This window comes from Schistocerca cancellata, chromosome 8 (assembly GCF_023864275.1).
Source record: "Schistocerca cancellata isolate TAMUIC-IGC-003103 chromosome 8, iqSchCanc2.1, whole genome shotgun sequence".
NCBI classification, from domain to species: Eukaryota; Metazoa; Arthropoda; class Insecta; order Orthoptera; family Acrididae; genus Schistocerca; species Schistocerca cancellata.
In genome coordinates, this window is record NC_064633.1 from 580,254,509 (window position 1) to 580,270,925 (window position 16,417).

Consider the following 16,417-nt stretch of genomic DNA (forward strand, 5'->3'; position numbering starts at 1 on the left):
TTGTACGGAGAAAACTTTTTCTCGACTTGAGTCTTGGTGTTTGACGTTCGCATCAAACAGGAGGTGTCTCTGATCTGTCTTCTGCTTCATTCTTTCCACTTCAGTTGCTGTTCTCCTTCGGATGTCTGGAGGTGCTACGCCCATGAGGTGGTAGATTTTGTCAACAGGGGTTGCCCACAAGCAGCCGCTTACAATTCGTCCTGTTTCATTTACGGCAATATTTACCTGTTTGGCATGGCTGGAGTTCTGCCATACAGGTGCTGCATATTCAGCAGCGGAGAAGCACAAAGCGAGGGCAGATGTGTGGAGGACCTGTGCGCGTGCTCCCCAGTTGTTGCCGGTCAGTTTCCTAATAATGTTGTTCCTCGCACTGACTTTCATTTTTGTATCTGTACAGTGGTCCTTGAAGGTGAGGGACCGGTCCAACTTCACTCCGAGGTACTTTGGGGTGTCACAGTGGGTCAGCTGTTGACCTCTCCAGGTTATTCTCAGTTTCCTCCGTGCCTCTCTGTTCCGTAAGGCCGGCCGGTGTGGCCGTAAGGTTCTAGGCGCTTCAGTCTGGACCCGCGTGACCGCTACGTTAGCAGGTTCGAATCCTGCCTCTGGCATGGATGTGTGTGATGTCTTTAGGTTAGTTAGGTTTAAGTAGTTATAAGTTCTAGGGGACTGATGACCACAGATGTTAAGTCCCATAGTGCTCAGAGCCATTTTTTTGTTCCGTAACTGGAATGCACACACTTGTGTTTTGGAGGGGTTTGGCTTCAGGTAGTTGCTGTCGCAGTAGTTAGATAATGCCCCAAGACTTGTAAGTACACTCCTGGAAATGGAAAAAAGAACACATTGACACCGGTGTGTCAGACCCACCATACTTGCTCCGGACACTGCGAGAGGGCTGTACAAGCAATGATCACACGCACGGCACAGCGGACACACCAGGAACCGCGGTGTTGGCCGTCGAATGGCGCTAGCTGCGCAGCATTTGTGCACCGCCGCCGTCAGTGTCAGCCAGTTTGCCGTGGCATACGGAGCTCCATCGCAGTCTTTAACACTGGTAGCATGCCGCGACAGCGTGGACGTGAACCGTATGTGCAGTTGACGGACTTTGAGCGAGGGCGTATAGTGGGCATGCGGGAGGCCGGGTGGACGTACCGCCGAATTGCTCAACACGTGGGGCGTGAGGTCTCCACAGTACATCGATGTTGTCGCCAGTGATCGGCGGAAGGTGCACGTGCCCGTCGACCTGGGACCGGACCGCAGCGACGCACGGATGCACGCCAAGACCGTAGGATCCTACGCAGTGCCGTAGGGGACCGCACCGCCACTTCCCAGCAAATTAGGGACACTGTTGCTCCTGGGGTATCGCCGAGGACCATTCACAACCGTCTCCATGAAGCTGGGCTACGGTCCCGCACACCGTTAGGCCGTCTTCCGCTCACGCCCCAACATCGTGCAACCCGCCTCCAGTGTGTCGCGACAGGCGTGAATGGAGGGACGAATGGAGACGTGTCGTCTTCAGCGATGAGAGTCGCTTCTGCCTTGGTGCCAATGATGGTCGTATGCGTGTTTGGCGCCGTGCAGGTGAGCGCCACAATCAGGACTGCATACGACCGAGGCACACAGGGCCAACACCCGGTATCATGGTGTGGGGAGCGATCTCCTACACTGGCCGTACACCATTGGTGATCGTCGAGGGGACACTGAATAGTGCACGGTACATCCAAACCGTCATCGAACCCATCGTTCTACCATTCCTAGACTGGCAAGGGAACTTGCTGTTCCAACAGGACAATGCACGTCCGCATGTATCCCGTGCCACCCAACGTGCTCTAGAAGGTGTAAGTCAACTACCCTGGCCAGCAAGATCTCCGGATCTGTCCCCCATTGAGCATGTTTGGGACTGGATGAAGCGTCGTCTCACGTGGTCTGCACGTCCAGCACGAACGCTGGTCCAACTGAGGCGCCAGGTGGAAATGGCATGGCAAGCCGTTCCACAGGACTACATCCAGCATCTCTACGATCGTCTCCATGGGAGAATAGCAGCCTGCATTGCTGCGAAAGGTGGATATACACTGTACTAGTGCCGACATTGTGCATGCTCTGTTGCCTGTGTCTTTGTGCCTGTGGTTCTGTCAGTGTGATCATGTGATGTATCTGACCCCAGGAATGTGTCAATAAAGTTTCCCCTTCCTGGGACAATGAATTCACGGTGTTCTTATTTCAATTTCCAGGAGTGTATTTCTTCCACCTCCTCGAAAGTTCTACCTTGCACGGCAAGTGCTGTGTCATCTGTATAAATGAAAGATCTTGTGACAGGATTAACTGGCTGGTCATTAGTCTAAATATTAAACAGCAGTGGGGCTAGCACACTTCCTTGGGGGATACCATTGCTCTGTGCCCTCCACCGGCTCCTCTTGTTTTGTAGAGTAACAAAGAAACGTCTGTTTTGTAGCAGGCATCTTATAAACTGTGTTTGGTGGAAGTCTTTCGTGATGGCATAGATCTCTGTTAACATATTCCTGTGGTTAATGGTGTCATATGCAGCAGTGAGATCCACAAAGGCCTAACCTAACCTAACCTAACCTGCACCTGCTACGACGTGAGGACTAGGCCAGGCGCCGGAGTGGCGCGGGCCAGCACAAAGTCGCCACTAGTTCGGGCCTCCGCCACTGGTGGGCCATCTTCTGGCTGGCACTAAGTCCTCTTCCCTGTACGAGGTGCATTCAAGTTCTAAGGCCTCTGATTTTTTTTCTCCGGACTGGAAAGAGATAGAAACATGCGCATTGTTTTAAAATGAGGCCGCGTTCATTGTCAATACATCGCAGAGATGGCAGCACCGTACGGCAGATGGAATTTTACCGCCAGCGGCGAGAATGAGAACTGTTTTAAATACTTAAAATGGCGACGTTTTCCTTACTTGAACAGCGTGCAATCATTCGTTTTCTGAATTTGCAAGGTGTGAAACCAACTGAAATTCATCGACAGTTGAAGGAGACAAGTGGTGATGGAGTTATGGATGTGTCGAAAGTGCATTCGTGGGTGCGACAGTTTAATGAAGGCGGAACATCGTGTGACAACAAACCGAAACAACCTTGGGCTCGCACAAGCCGGTCTGACGACATGATCGAGAAAGTGGAGAGAATTGTTTTGGGGGATCGCCGAATGACTGTTGAACAGATCGCCTCCAGAGGTGGCATTTCTATGGGCTCTGTGCACACAATCCTGCATGACAACCTGAAAATGCGAAAAGTGTCATCCAGGTGGGTGCCACGAATGCTGACGGACGACCACACGGCTGCCCATGTGGCACGTTGCCAAGCAATGTTGACGCGTAATGACAGCACGACTGGGACTTTCTTTTCGGCGGTTGTGACAATGGAAGAGACGTGGATGCCATTTTTCAATCCAGAAAGAAAGCGCCAGTCAGTTAAATGGAAGCACACAGATTCACCACCACCAAAAAAATTTCGGGTAACCGCCAGTGCTGAAAAAATGATGGTGTCCATGTTCTGGGACAGCGAGGGCATAATCCTTACCCATTGCGTTCCAAAGGGCACTACGGTAACAGGTGCATCCTACGAAAATGTTTTGAACAACAAATTCCTTCCTGCACTGCAACAAAAACGTCCGGGAAGGGCTGCGTGTGTGCTGTTTCACCAAGACAACACACCCGCACATCGAGCTAACGTTACGCAACAGTTTCTTCGTGATAAAAACTTTGAAGTGATCCCTCATGCTCCCTACTCACCTGACCTGGCTCCTAGTGACTTTTGGCTTTTTCCAACAATGAAAGACACTCTCCGTGGCCGCACATTCACCAGCCGTGCTGCTATTGCCTCAGCGATTTTCCAGTGGTCAAAACACACTCCTAAAGAAGCTTTCGCCGCTGCAATGGAATCATGGCGTCAGCGTTGTAAAACATGTGTACGTATGCAGGGCGATTACGTCGAGAAGTAACGCCAGTTTCATCGATTTCGGGTGAGTAGTTAATTAGAAAAAAAATCGGAGGCCTTAGAACTGGAATGCACCTCCTACTTGGCGCCTTCTTACTGGTGAGCCGCCTTCAGGCTCACTTCGACAGCTTCCCGACTCCTGCCCCTGGCGGGGGGGGGGGGGGGGGGGGCACCGGAGCGTGACTGCTGGCACACCCGCTCACCCTTCCATGCTAGGGCAGGCGTCCCCCTCCCCCCCCCCCTGCCCACTCGCAGTGGCGAGTTGAGCCTGCGGCAGCTGTCGTCCCCCCGCGAGTACCCTTGCACGTTTGCACTCTGCTGGGCCCGCCGCCGACTGGAGCCCCCGCCTCTCAGCAGGCTCCATGCAGGGCCGGCCAGAAATTCTGCACGCGTGCGGTGCTCCTGCACATGTGCAACTTCCGGGTCACAGCGTGCACGCCGCAGCCGTCAGAGTTCATGTAGTGCATGTTTCTACCCACAGATGTCGCTTTATCCACTTGCTGGGATACTCTGTACCGGCGCATTCTAGTGCTCTTTCCACAGCTTGCAAGCCAACCGTGGGAAGGTATTTCGCGTATTAAACATTTAAAATACTGTCACAGTCTACTCATTGAGACGTCTACTTTTATGTTAACAGTAATACAGTTAACAACTGTGGGTTTTTATTAAGGCAGCTTGACTGACGGCACGTAAATACGAGTAATGTTTTTATTATTTTTTTATTGTAATTTAAACACCTCATACAAGGCTAATTTTAAGCACCTCATACAAGGCGGGCTGTCAGCAGCATATTACGCCGCTCTTCAGCCTTAAGTGGTACAATAAGATGACAGATAGGTGACACAAACAATACAATAATTACGGCGGGCAAAAATGTAGATACAAAAACAAGAAACATGAAGCCGTTCACGCTGGACGAAAAAAACACTAACACTTGTGGACACGGCGCACATAACACGGACGACTGCGACGGCACACGTGAACAGTGGAGGCGTGACGACGAAAGAACACGTGCACAGACGAAGGCACACACACGAGACACTGATGGCGATGATCTCCGGCGCGCGAATGTTCACTGAGCGTGTGCGAGTCCGTACGAGTAATGTTTTTGATCTAGTATTTAAGAAAGAGAGCACTTAGCGACTTCCCCCCCTCCCTCCCCCCATCTGCCTTTGCCTCGGGAGTGTCATCTTTGTGCCGCCATTTTCGTGCAGTGTTTTACAGTGAGTGTTTTAGAGTGAGTGTTCCGTGTTGTGTCTTTTGGGAAGTGTTGCGAACGGCCATCATACTGTCGCTGGCTGTGATTTTTTATCTCTTGCGAACAGAAACCAGACTGTTGCCATGTTTTTTTAATTGTGCCTCTACTATGTTACTTGTCTGATTCCTGTGTATTTTATTAACATTGCCGACCCCTTTGCTTTCTGTTTTAACTTTCCGCATTTTTCCGCTATTTTACACTTTAAGTCACCGTTTTATCGCCTGTTTTTCTTGTTTCTTTTCTTCTTCCGTTTTTAAAAAAGTCTATAGCTGCTGCCAGCCCGCCCCCTTCGGGGGGAATTGAAAATCAATAAAGGAAAAAAAAATATCGACTTCCAACGAACCTTATTCATGATTTCAAATAACATTAAACTAACGAAAGGTTTCCTATAACTAATTCTCGGTGCCCTCAGTTACACCCACATAATTTCTGTCTCACTGACGTCTGAACAGAATGATAACCGCAGACCTCTCGATGATCACCTGTTATTTCAATACCATCATTGCTACATCTTTCATCAGCTCCGTCTGAAATCTGCATAATAACCGACAATTAGATGAATGTTACGTTTTATCGACTTCAGCTGAGCGTAGCCCTTCAGACATGAAAAAAAACGGTAATTGTAAGTACACATTAGAATAATCGGTTTAATGACCAACTTTCCTGATAATAATGTAACATGGAGCAGATGAGGCACTAATGCACAGTTAGTAAACAATAAGTTTTAATTGTGTAAGTAATAAATCCAAACACGTTTATCACTGGTCGTGAGAAATGATAATCGAGTTGATGTGTCTCATCCATTTTCTTAAGGACTTTTAATTTTGCTTGCCGTTCTTCACTCTTGAGTACACTACACTCGTCTTTGCGATATGTATTGTAGTGTCTTTCAATTGAAAACTTAACGCTGGCCGCCTGTTATTCGGCGGCATAGCAAACACTGTGAGTTTTCACCAACGGCTACAAAAAAGAATTGCAGTTCCCAGTCATTTTTAAACGGCTGAGAACATAGATCTCCCGTCCTTTGCTTTTTCACAGTACCTGCCATTTCTCAGTACTCTGTTAAGGTTGCGGTTACCGGGGGTAAACGAGACTGGGTATGTAGCGGTCTTGCTTGTACCACTTAAACAGACAGGGAAGCGGAGCCGCCGCCGTTCGTTTAGGACACATGTCTAATAAGGAGGATGCTAAGTTCACCGGACTTGGATACGATGTGACGTCATTATGACGTATACACGCTACATCGAAAACGATAGAAACCGTATATCGACTATTCGACTTTTGTGAACTTTCGAGAGGTTGTGACAGGGTAGCGCTGTGCTCTGCGCCATTCGTTTAAATGTGTTTTGCGTTCCTTGCGTTTAAATCGTGTATTGCATTGCGTTTGTGTCCTGTGCGTTGTTTTTCGTTTGATCGTCTCTAATTATTGTGGCTATCCGCTCATGTTGTGATGCAATTCGTATTTTGCATAATCTTGTCTTAGCAAATTATACTGCTGACATCAACCACATTGACATGGCCAGGTACATGCTAAAAGTATTGTGGTTGTATACATGACATAGTATACAGTACGTCTGGTTTATCATACCACCATGGAATGCTTTGACACTGCATTCAATCATTTCATAAGTCGATCAGTACTAGACACTAACCTTTGGTTAAGATTACATTGAGAAATCCACTTCCCCTCGTATTTCATCTCCGGTCGACGATTTTTCTTCAACAATGCCTCATATTTTTCTTTTTAAGTTCGAAATTCAATCATTCTACACACCAGTCATTACTGGACACTAAGGTACCTGTTTCCGCGGTCCGAGTGTAAAATTACTTGGAATTATGGTTGATAAAAGACTATCTTGGGATGGACATGTAAATTACTTAGCTAACAAACTTGCACTTTGAGCTATATTATTTAAGGAAAAGAAGTCAGCAAGAGTATGCTCCTACAATCTAATATGTACTGACAAGACCAATTGTATGAAACCATACTAAAATGTTGGTAATAAATAAGTAAATATTATTTTCGGCGTAAGCATTCAATACAACAATCGCACAATCTAATCTGGTTTGTATATAAGTTTGTATATAAGTTTGTATATAAGTACAACATAACTTCTGCACAATTTCAGTGCAGTAATGTGTTCACTGAAAATGCATGTGTCTGTTTGTGTGTGTGTGTGTGTGTGTGTGTGTGTGTGTGTGGTTGTGTGTAAGTATAACCTAATTTCTGCACCATTTCAGTGCAGTAATGTGTTCATTGTAAATAAGTATTACAGTAGTTGTATTACATGTTTATTACCTTATAAATAAATAAAAAACTTTTTTATTTTAAATTCAGTGCATTAGTATTTGTAAAATGACTCTTAGTGTTCATTAAAAAATGACGATCATTCCACTTGGGACCTGTGGAATGGTACATTAGCTTATTTGTTTTAGTTGTAAATATTTGTCATGTATTGTTGTTTTTCTGACATGTTCCACATCCTGGAGGACCTCCTCACTACGGATCAATTGGAATGAAAGTAAATCTAATCTAATCTAATCTAATCTAAGAAGACTTCACTTTTTTACGAAACGTGTTGTCCGTGGTGTTTTCAAGGCCACGGTCGGGAATATTTCTATTAATATCCAGCTCTTTTACTTTTATTGGCGAAATACATGTACGCTGCCACACAGCTGTTTTGAGAATCGCACGTGTCAAAACAAACCACTAGCTGACGACAGTTTAGAATCTCGAACGTTCGTAAAAGTCGATAGGTGTGTTAATCGACTAAAGCGTATATACGTCATAATGACGTCACATCGTATCCAGATTGGGTGAACTTAGCATCCTCCGTCTAATAACAGATGTCGCTGTCGCACAAGTGCGCACATGCGCAGCACTTCTGCACGTGTGCTCACGGTGCAGCGTTTGGCCGGCCCTGCTCTAGGGCGTCGGTGTTGACGTGACGGCTCGTGTCCTGGCTGTCCGCTGGCTACTGCAGCGAGTGTAGCGGCGCCATGGAGGTAAGAATAAGGGGAGATGGCGCAACGTATCCCACCCGTACTACGTTTTGAAGCCATGGGGGCGTGGCTCGCTGCCATGACACTCTGACCAAAACATTGCCAGTGTGCTATAGCGCTGCGTGTATTACAGTCGCTAATTGCACCATATACGCATGTAACGTCATCAGATTGGTTGTTTCAAAGTTTTTGTTTAAAATAAAATCTCGTAAAGGCGAAATTCCGCGTTTCTTCTGATTAAAAATAGTTTTTAATGTAATATTACGAATAGCTAGCCTTCAATGTAAACGATACAATTTTGTTAATTCAGTAATAAACGTGTATCACAAACTAAATAATAGAAACTGAAAACTAAGTTACCTATACCCTCCCTCCAAAGACCCATAAATACATCTTGTTTGTAATACATACTGGGACATTTCAGTTACGTTACACTACTGGGAAACACTATTCATTACCACCAATATTAACTGAAATACGGTACATAGAATGGCAAATCTACACAGTGTCCTGTTTAGGCCTATGCTTTACGCCAGTTAATGTAGTATTAGCTTTTAATTTGGTACATGATGAAGACAAAGTGAGTTACTCAACACTTCGATTATCGACGATACGTACGTATTATACTGAAACGTCAACTTGAAATGCTGAGAACATATAGTGCTCCATTTAGACGCACGCCAATTCTTCCTCCTCACGGCATTCTCCCACAGAGCTTTCCGACTTTCATTTTTAGGAAATCTAAAAACATACAGGAGAAAAACACGCTATAGTACAAGTACCGATGTAGCACACGTTCATTCACAATGCAGTTGTAAAATCACACTTAACGGGACAACTTACACATGAAATGTTATTCCCTTCGATTTCGCATCGCAATCAGAACGATTCGTACATCCGAATACCACACAAGTCACCATAATAGCGCAAAATCCTTCCAAAAGCGAGCGACAAGCCTATGCACACAAGCTTACAGCAGCAATGTTTTGGTCGGATTGAGATGGCTACCCTCGGCTTCACAGCTGTGACGTCACGGCGTCTCCCTCTATTCTTACCTCCATGAGCGGCACCAATCTCAATGACGTTTTTGACTCCCTGGTACTGTCCGCATAAGCTACCAAAGGCCTGCACGCTCGCGGCGACTCACCTTGCAACCTCCCCACAATAATTTAAAATAAATATTATTGGTTAATGATTCTAATTTAGTGTAACCTCAAAACAAAATTCTTTCACAGTGTAACCTCCCCACAAAATTCGTTCCCGTTTATAACCTCCTTACAGAAATTCATTCACATTTAACCTCCACACAAAATTCTTTCTGATTTAATCTAAGCTCCAAATTCATTCACATTTAGCGTAACCCCACAACAGAAAAATTCCTAAACCTCTCAACAGTAAAAATTATAATTATGTCGTTCACTTATGACTTTTCAATAATTCACTGTGAATTTAACCTGGTAAATTTTGGACGACAGCAGTGCTGCGTCATGGCCCTGAAAGATCATTCTGAATAAAAAAAGGAAAAATTCTTACCTCAACGAAGTCGCCGGATATATCTGCTCTTACAACAAATTTTTCCGGCACAGCTCTGTGCAATGCTGGCCGACCTATCTGTCATTTATGAAAGAAAGCAACTCATTTTTCTATTGCAATAATCGAGATGATCATGGATGGGAGAAATTAGTAAATTCTTTAAATTGAAATGAATGGTCGTTAAAAGTTACTTGTTATGAGGAAGATTATTATTACGAGAGTTTTAAAACATTTACATGCGACTTCAGATAACATTACTACATATGCGCGAGGCTGCTTTTTACCTTGTACAATAATGCTCAGGTTCCGGCATCGCTGCACCGCGACCGGGCCAGCCAACACGATACACCAGACCAGACCAGAGCAGACTCCAGACTAGCAACAACTTACTGCTACAGCTACACAGTTCCTACTGCAGTCAACACTGCTCTCTGGTCAGAGACCTTGCATATCGCAGGCAGCGCATGAGCAATACATCGAAATTACATCCGCTCGGACCTCTTACAACCTTGCAACCCAACCCTGCACAGTACTGTACTCTTCACATTGCGCCACTGCAGAACATTCGTCACTGGGAGCACGAAGGAATGTGAGACACTGCAGTGTTCCAGCAACGTCTGCACATCGACTTCAAATAACCCTTTGACAGCATAAATCTGCAAGAACTATACAGAGTACTGAAAGAAGTTGGTATATGTGCTAAAATAATAAGACTAATCAGAATGACAATGAAAGAGACAATAGCAAAAGTAAAGGTCCATAGCAGAGAATGTGAAAGCTTTCACTTTAATAAAGGTGTGAAGCAATAAAAAAAAAAGTTCAAATGTGTGTGAAATCTTAGGGGACTTAACTGCTAAGGTCATCAGTCCCTAAGATTACGCACTACTTAACCTAAATTATCCTAAGGACAAACACCCACACCCATGCCCGAGGGAGGACTCGAACCTCCGCTGGGATCAGCCGCACAGTCCATGACTGCAGCCCCTCAGACCGCTCGGCTAATCCCGCGCCGCTGCTGTGAAACAGGAGGATAATCTCTCTACTGTCCTATTATACAGCCCTGCATAGTGTAGTAAATAAAATCAACAAAAGAGGCACCATATTTATGAAAACTAGCCAGATATGTGCATACGCTGATGACATTGCTATAGTAGGAAGAAATACCAATACATTCCTAGAAACATACCGGGCAATGGAAACAGAAGCCTTAAAAATTGGCCTCATAGTAAATGAAAACAAAACAAAATATATGGTAATGTCACAATCTGAGGCCAGAAGAACCCCTAAAAACCTAAACATCAATGGGAAATGCTTCAATGGAGTGTCCTCTTTTAACGGCTTGGGCGGCCTAATAACAAATGATAACAGTATTGGAAAGGCTATAAGGGAAAGAATACAAGCAGGAAATAGAGCTTACTTTGAAAATATGCAGCTTTTCAAAAATAGCCTTGTTAAAAGAAAAACTAAACTGGTAATATATAATTCCCTAGTCCGCCCAGTTATCACATACGGCTCAGAGGTATGGACGTTGAAAGAACACGATGAAAATGCACTAATAACCATTGAGCGGAAAATACTACGCAAAATCTACGGGCCTATAAGGGAGGAAGAAGGCTGCAGAATACGCTGCAATGCCGAATTAGAAGAGTTAATACATGGCAGGGACATAGTAAAATTTGTGAAATCATAGCGAATACGATGGCTAGCACACTTGGAGAGAATGGCAGAGGATAGAATTCCAAAGAAAATGATGAAAGGTATGATCCATTCAGTTAGGCGAAAAGGGAGACCTAGAAGAAGATGGATCGACGAGGTAATAGTGGATATCACCAGTGTGGGAGTCCGGGGATGGAAAAGAGCAGCAAATAACCGAGAAGTGTGGAGGAAGATTGTTGAAGAAGCCAAGGCTCACCAAGGGCTGTAGCACTACTGAGGAAGAAGAAGAAGAAGAAGAAGAAGAAGAAGAAGAAGAAGCTTCTGCACAGAAGCACCGTCTTCGTTTTATAGGGTGTGAAAACAACATTTTTAAGGAACTATTACGTAAGTGCTGATACAGACTTACGACAACAATCTATAAAGAAAGTACTGAACAGAATTTCATTGCATTCCATTACATTGGCAGCATGGAACGTTCTCACAGTTAGAGTCTGCAGTCAAACCATACATCTGCAACTGTGTGAGAGTGATTCCCCCACCACCCAACGTCGTTGTTCTAAAAATAAATTAATGTGGTTCCAATTCCTCCAGTCCAAGGTTTTTGGGAGGCTTGACTCGGTTGTAAGATGTATGTGGGAGCTAGTGAGCGGTCCCCCCCCCCCCCCTCCCCGGGCCTGTTCTCAATTGGGATTCCCCATCTGCCTCGTTATCAGCTTGTCTGATAACTGACTGAATAGAAATTCAATGGTCCAGATCCCAAACTGTCCATCCTACTCCTAGGAGTAGAGTATAAAAAGAGTTAAAAAATTTAAAAACGCTTTGTAACGTGTGTGTGAAGTATCATATTGTACTTATATAACAAAAATACACTTCTGGAAATTGAAATAAGAACACCGTGAATTCATTGTCCCAGGAAGGGGAAACTTTATTGACACATTCCTGGGGTCAGATACATCACATGATCACACTGACAGAACCACAGGCACATAGACACAGGCAACAGAGCATGCACAATGTCGGCACTAGTACAGTGTATATCCACCTTTCGCAGCAATGCAGGCTGCTATTCTCCCATGGAGACGATCGTAGAGATGCTGGATGTAGTCCTGTGGAACGGCTTGCCATGCCATTTCCACCTGGCGCCTCAGTTGGACCAGCGTTCGTACTGGACGTGCAGACCGCGTGAGACGACGCTTCATCCAGTCCCAAACATGCTCAATGGGGGACAGATCCGGAGATCTTGCTGGCCAGGGTAGTTGACTTACACCTTCTAGAGCACGTTGGGTGGCACGGGATACATGCGGACGTGCATTGTCCTGTTGGAACAGCAAGTTCCCTTGCCGGTCTAGGAATGGTAGAACGATGGGTTCGATGACGGTTTGGATGTACCGTGCACTATTCAGTGTCCCCTCGACGATCACCAGTGGTGTACGGCCAGTGTAGGAGATCGCTCCCCACACCATGATGCCGGGTGTTGGCCCTGTGTGCCTCGGTCGTATGCAGTCCTGATTGTGGCGCTCACCTGCACGGCGCCAAACACGCATACGACCATCATTGGCACCAAGGCAGAAGCGACTCTCATCGCTGAAGACGACACGTCTCCATTCGTCCCTCCATTCACGCCTGTCGCGACACCACTGGAGGCGGGCTGCACGATGTTGGGGCGTGAGCGGAAGTCGGCCTAACGGTGTACGGGACCGTAGCCCAGCTTCATGGAGACGGTTGTGAATGGTCCTCGCCGATACCCCAGGAGCAACAGTGTCCCTAATTTGCTGGGAAGTGGCGGTGCGGTCCCCTACGGCACTGCGTAGGATCCTACGGTCTTGGCGTGCATCCGTGCGTCGCTGCGGTCCGGTCCCAGGTCGACGGGCACGTGCACCTTCCGCCGACCACTGGCGACAACATCGATGTACTGTGGAGACCTCACGCCCCACGTGTTGAGCAATTCGGCGGTACGTCCACCCGGCCTCCCGCATGCCCACTATACGCCCTCGCTCAAAGTCCGTCAACTGCACATACGGTTCACGTCCACGCTGTCGCGGCATGCTACCAGTGTTAAAGACTGCGATGGAGCTCCGTATGCCACGGCAAACTGGCTGACACTGACGGCGGCGGTGCACAAATGCTGCGCAGCTAGCGCCATTCGACGGCCAACACCGCGGTTCCTGGTGTGTCCGCTGTGCCGTGCGTGTGATCATTGCTTGTACAGCCCTCTCGCAGTGTCCGGAGCAAGTATGGTGGGTCTGACACACCGGTGTCAATGTGTTCTTTTTTCCATTTCCAGGAGTGTATAATTTCTACTTGGCAGCAGCCGTGAATCTCAGATTTTGTTTAGAAGTCCTTTTCTCATTCTGTATTATGATAATCCACCTCAAGTTAATCTTTTCGCTTCTCTGCACACAACAGATTTCTTTATAGTCCGTATTCTGACAACTAATTTGTGTCAACAATTATGATATCAGTATCTTACTAAATATCGAATAGCCAATACACATCAACAGTCTACATCTATTCACTTGCTCTTTGCCAAACACTACTTAAGGCATAGTTGATGCACTTGACTCATAGTCGTTTTCAATAGCAAACGGTTACTCTTTTAGTAATTATCATTACAGTAGGTATATATACTATGAAGTGTGTCAGTACGTTGCTTTGCCCATCTCAGATTGAACTACCTGCAAGACGATTTCATACACATATCTAAGCAGATCTGAAACATCCAGTGTTAGCTGGATCTGATTAAGGGAGAAGAACTTTGAAATAATTGTCGTCAGGAAGGTTTAGTTCTGAGCACATTGCTCACTGATGTGCTAAGTGTTTGCAACAGTACATTGAACGTTTACTAGTACTGCCTTACAGACAATGATGTGAGAGTATTGGGTATGGATAACATAGTCGGTTATAGTAGGACATGTTGTAGTATACGTCAACGATTTTCAGCCTTAATTAAAATTATTGAAACAGTCTAAGCTAATCTAGTTCTGAATAGTAGTAGTTTAAACCAGTCTTTCGACAAAAGTTGCGAACGAGCAGTAGATGTTACCAGTAACTAACAAAACAACAGAAAGAGAGATAAACAGAATGAACCAAGAACTACTGGGAGATCCAAGAAACGTTGTTATGTGGGCAACCAATGACAGTTTTAAACGTTATTGTAAAATGGCCAAGATTAACACTTTACAATTTAAAAGAAGATGATCTACACTCCTGGAAATGGAAAAAAGAACACATTGACACCGGTGTGTCAGACCCACCATACTTGCTCCGGACACTGCGAGAAGGCTGTACAAGCAATGATCACACGCACGGCACAGCGGACACACCAGGAACCGCGGTGTTGGCCGTCGAATGGCGCTAGCTGCGCAGCATTTGTGCACCGCCGCCGTCAGTGTCAGCCAGTTTGCCGTGGCATACGGAGCTCCATCGCAGTCTTTAACACTGGTAGCATGCCGCGACAGCGTGGACGTGAACCGTATGTGCAGTTGACGGACTTTGAGCGAGGGCGTATAGTGGGCATGCGGGAGGCCGGGTGGACGTACCGCCGAATTGCTCAACACGTGGGGCGTGAGGTCTCCACAGTACATCGATGTTGTCGCCAGTGGTCGGCGGAAGGTGCACGTGCCCGTCGACCTGGGACCGGACCGCAGCGACGCACAGATGCACGCCAAGACCGTAGGATCCTACGCAGTGCCGTAGGGGACCGCACCGCCACTTCCCAGCAAATTAGGGACACTGTTGCTCCTGGGGTATCGGCGAGGACCATTCGCAACCGTCTCCATGAAGCTGGGCTACGGTCCCGCACACCGTTAGGCCGTCTTCCGCTCACGCCCCAACATCGTGCAGCCCGCCTCCAGTGGTGTCGCGACAGGCGTGAATGGAGGGACGAATGGAGACGTGTCGTCTTCAGCGATGAGAGTCGCTTCTGCCTTGGTGCCAATGGTGGTCGTATGCGTGTTTGGCGCCGTGCAGGTGAGCGCCACAATCAGGACTGCATACGACCGAGGCACACAGGGCCAACACCCGGCATCATGGTGTGGGGAGCGATCTCCTACACTGGCCGTACACCACTGGTGATCGTCGAGGGGACACTGAATAGTGCACGGTACATCCAAACCGTCATCGAACCCATCGTTCTACCATTCCTAGACCGGCAAGGGAACTTGCTGTTCCAACAGGACAATGCACGTCCGCATGTATCCTGTGCCACCCAACGTGCTCTAGAAGGTGTAAGTCAACTACCCTGGCCAGCAAGATCTCCGGATCTGTCCCCCATTGAGCATGTTTGGGACTGGATGAAGGCGTCGTCTCTCGCGGTCTGCACGTCCAGCACGAACGCTGGTCCAACTGAGGCGCCAGGTGGAAATGGCATGGCAAGCCGTTCCACAGGACTACATCCAGCATCTCTACGATCGTCTCCATGGGAGAATAGCAGCCTGCATTGCTGCGAAAGGTGGATATACACTGTACTAGTGCCGACATTGTGCATGCTCTGTTGCCTGTGTCTATGTGCCTGTGGTTCTGTCAGTGTGATCATGTGATGTATCTGACCCCAGGAATGTGTCAATAAAGTTTCCCCTTCCTGGGACAATGAATTCACGGTGTTCTTATTTCAATTTCCAGGAGTGTATAAGTCATCTGATTGATTTTGTGCGAGAATTACGGTAGAACATACCAGCACGGTGGAGCAAAGTGAATAAAATGAATGCGGCTTACGATTTACTGGAAGAAGACTGTCAGTAAAGGACATACAATGTAAAGAGTCAATGCAAAACGTTTGAAACTTTTGCCCAGGAGTTTCTCAGGAATTCGGATGTTCAGGCTAGTGTGACGTGAGAGTTTATGTCGAGTCCTGGACAGCTTAGTAGTACCTTAGAGAGGTAGTCCAAAGGTGAGTCAGTTGGGACCATTTTAGTGCCATTTATCAGGGTTTCTTCCCGTTCCATTCACGTATGGAGCTCGGGATAAATGCCTCTGTATGCGCAGTAATTATTCTAATATAATACTCAGGATCCCAAAA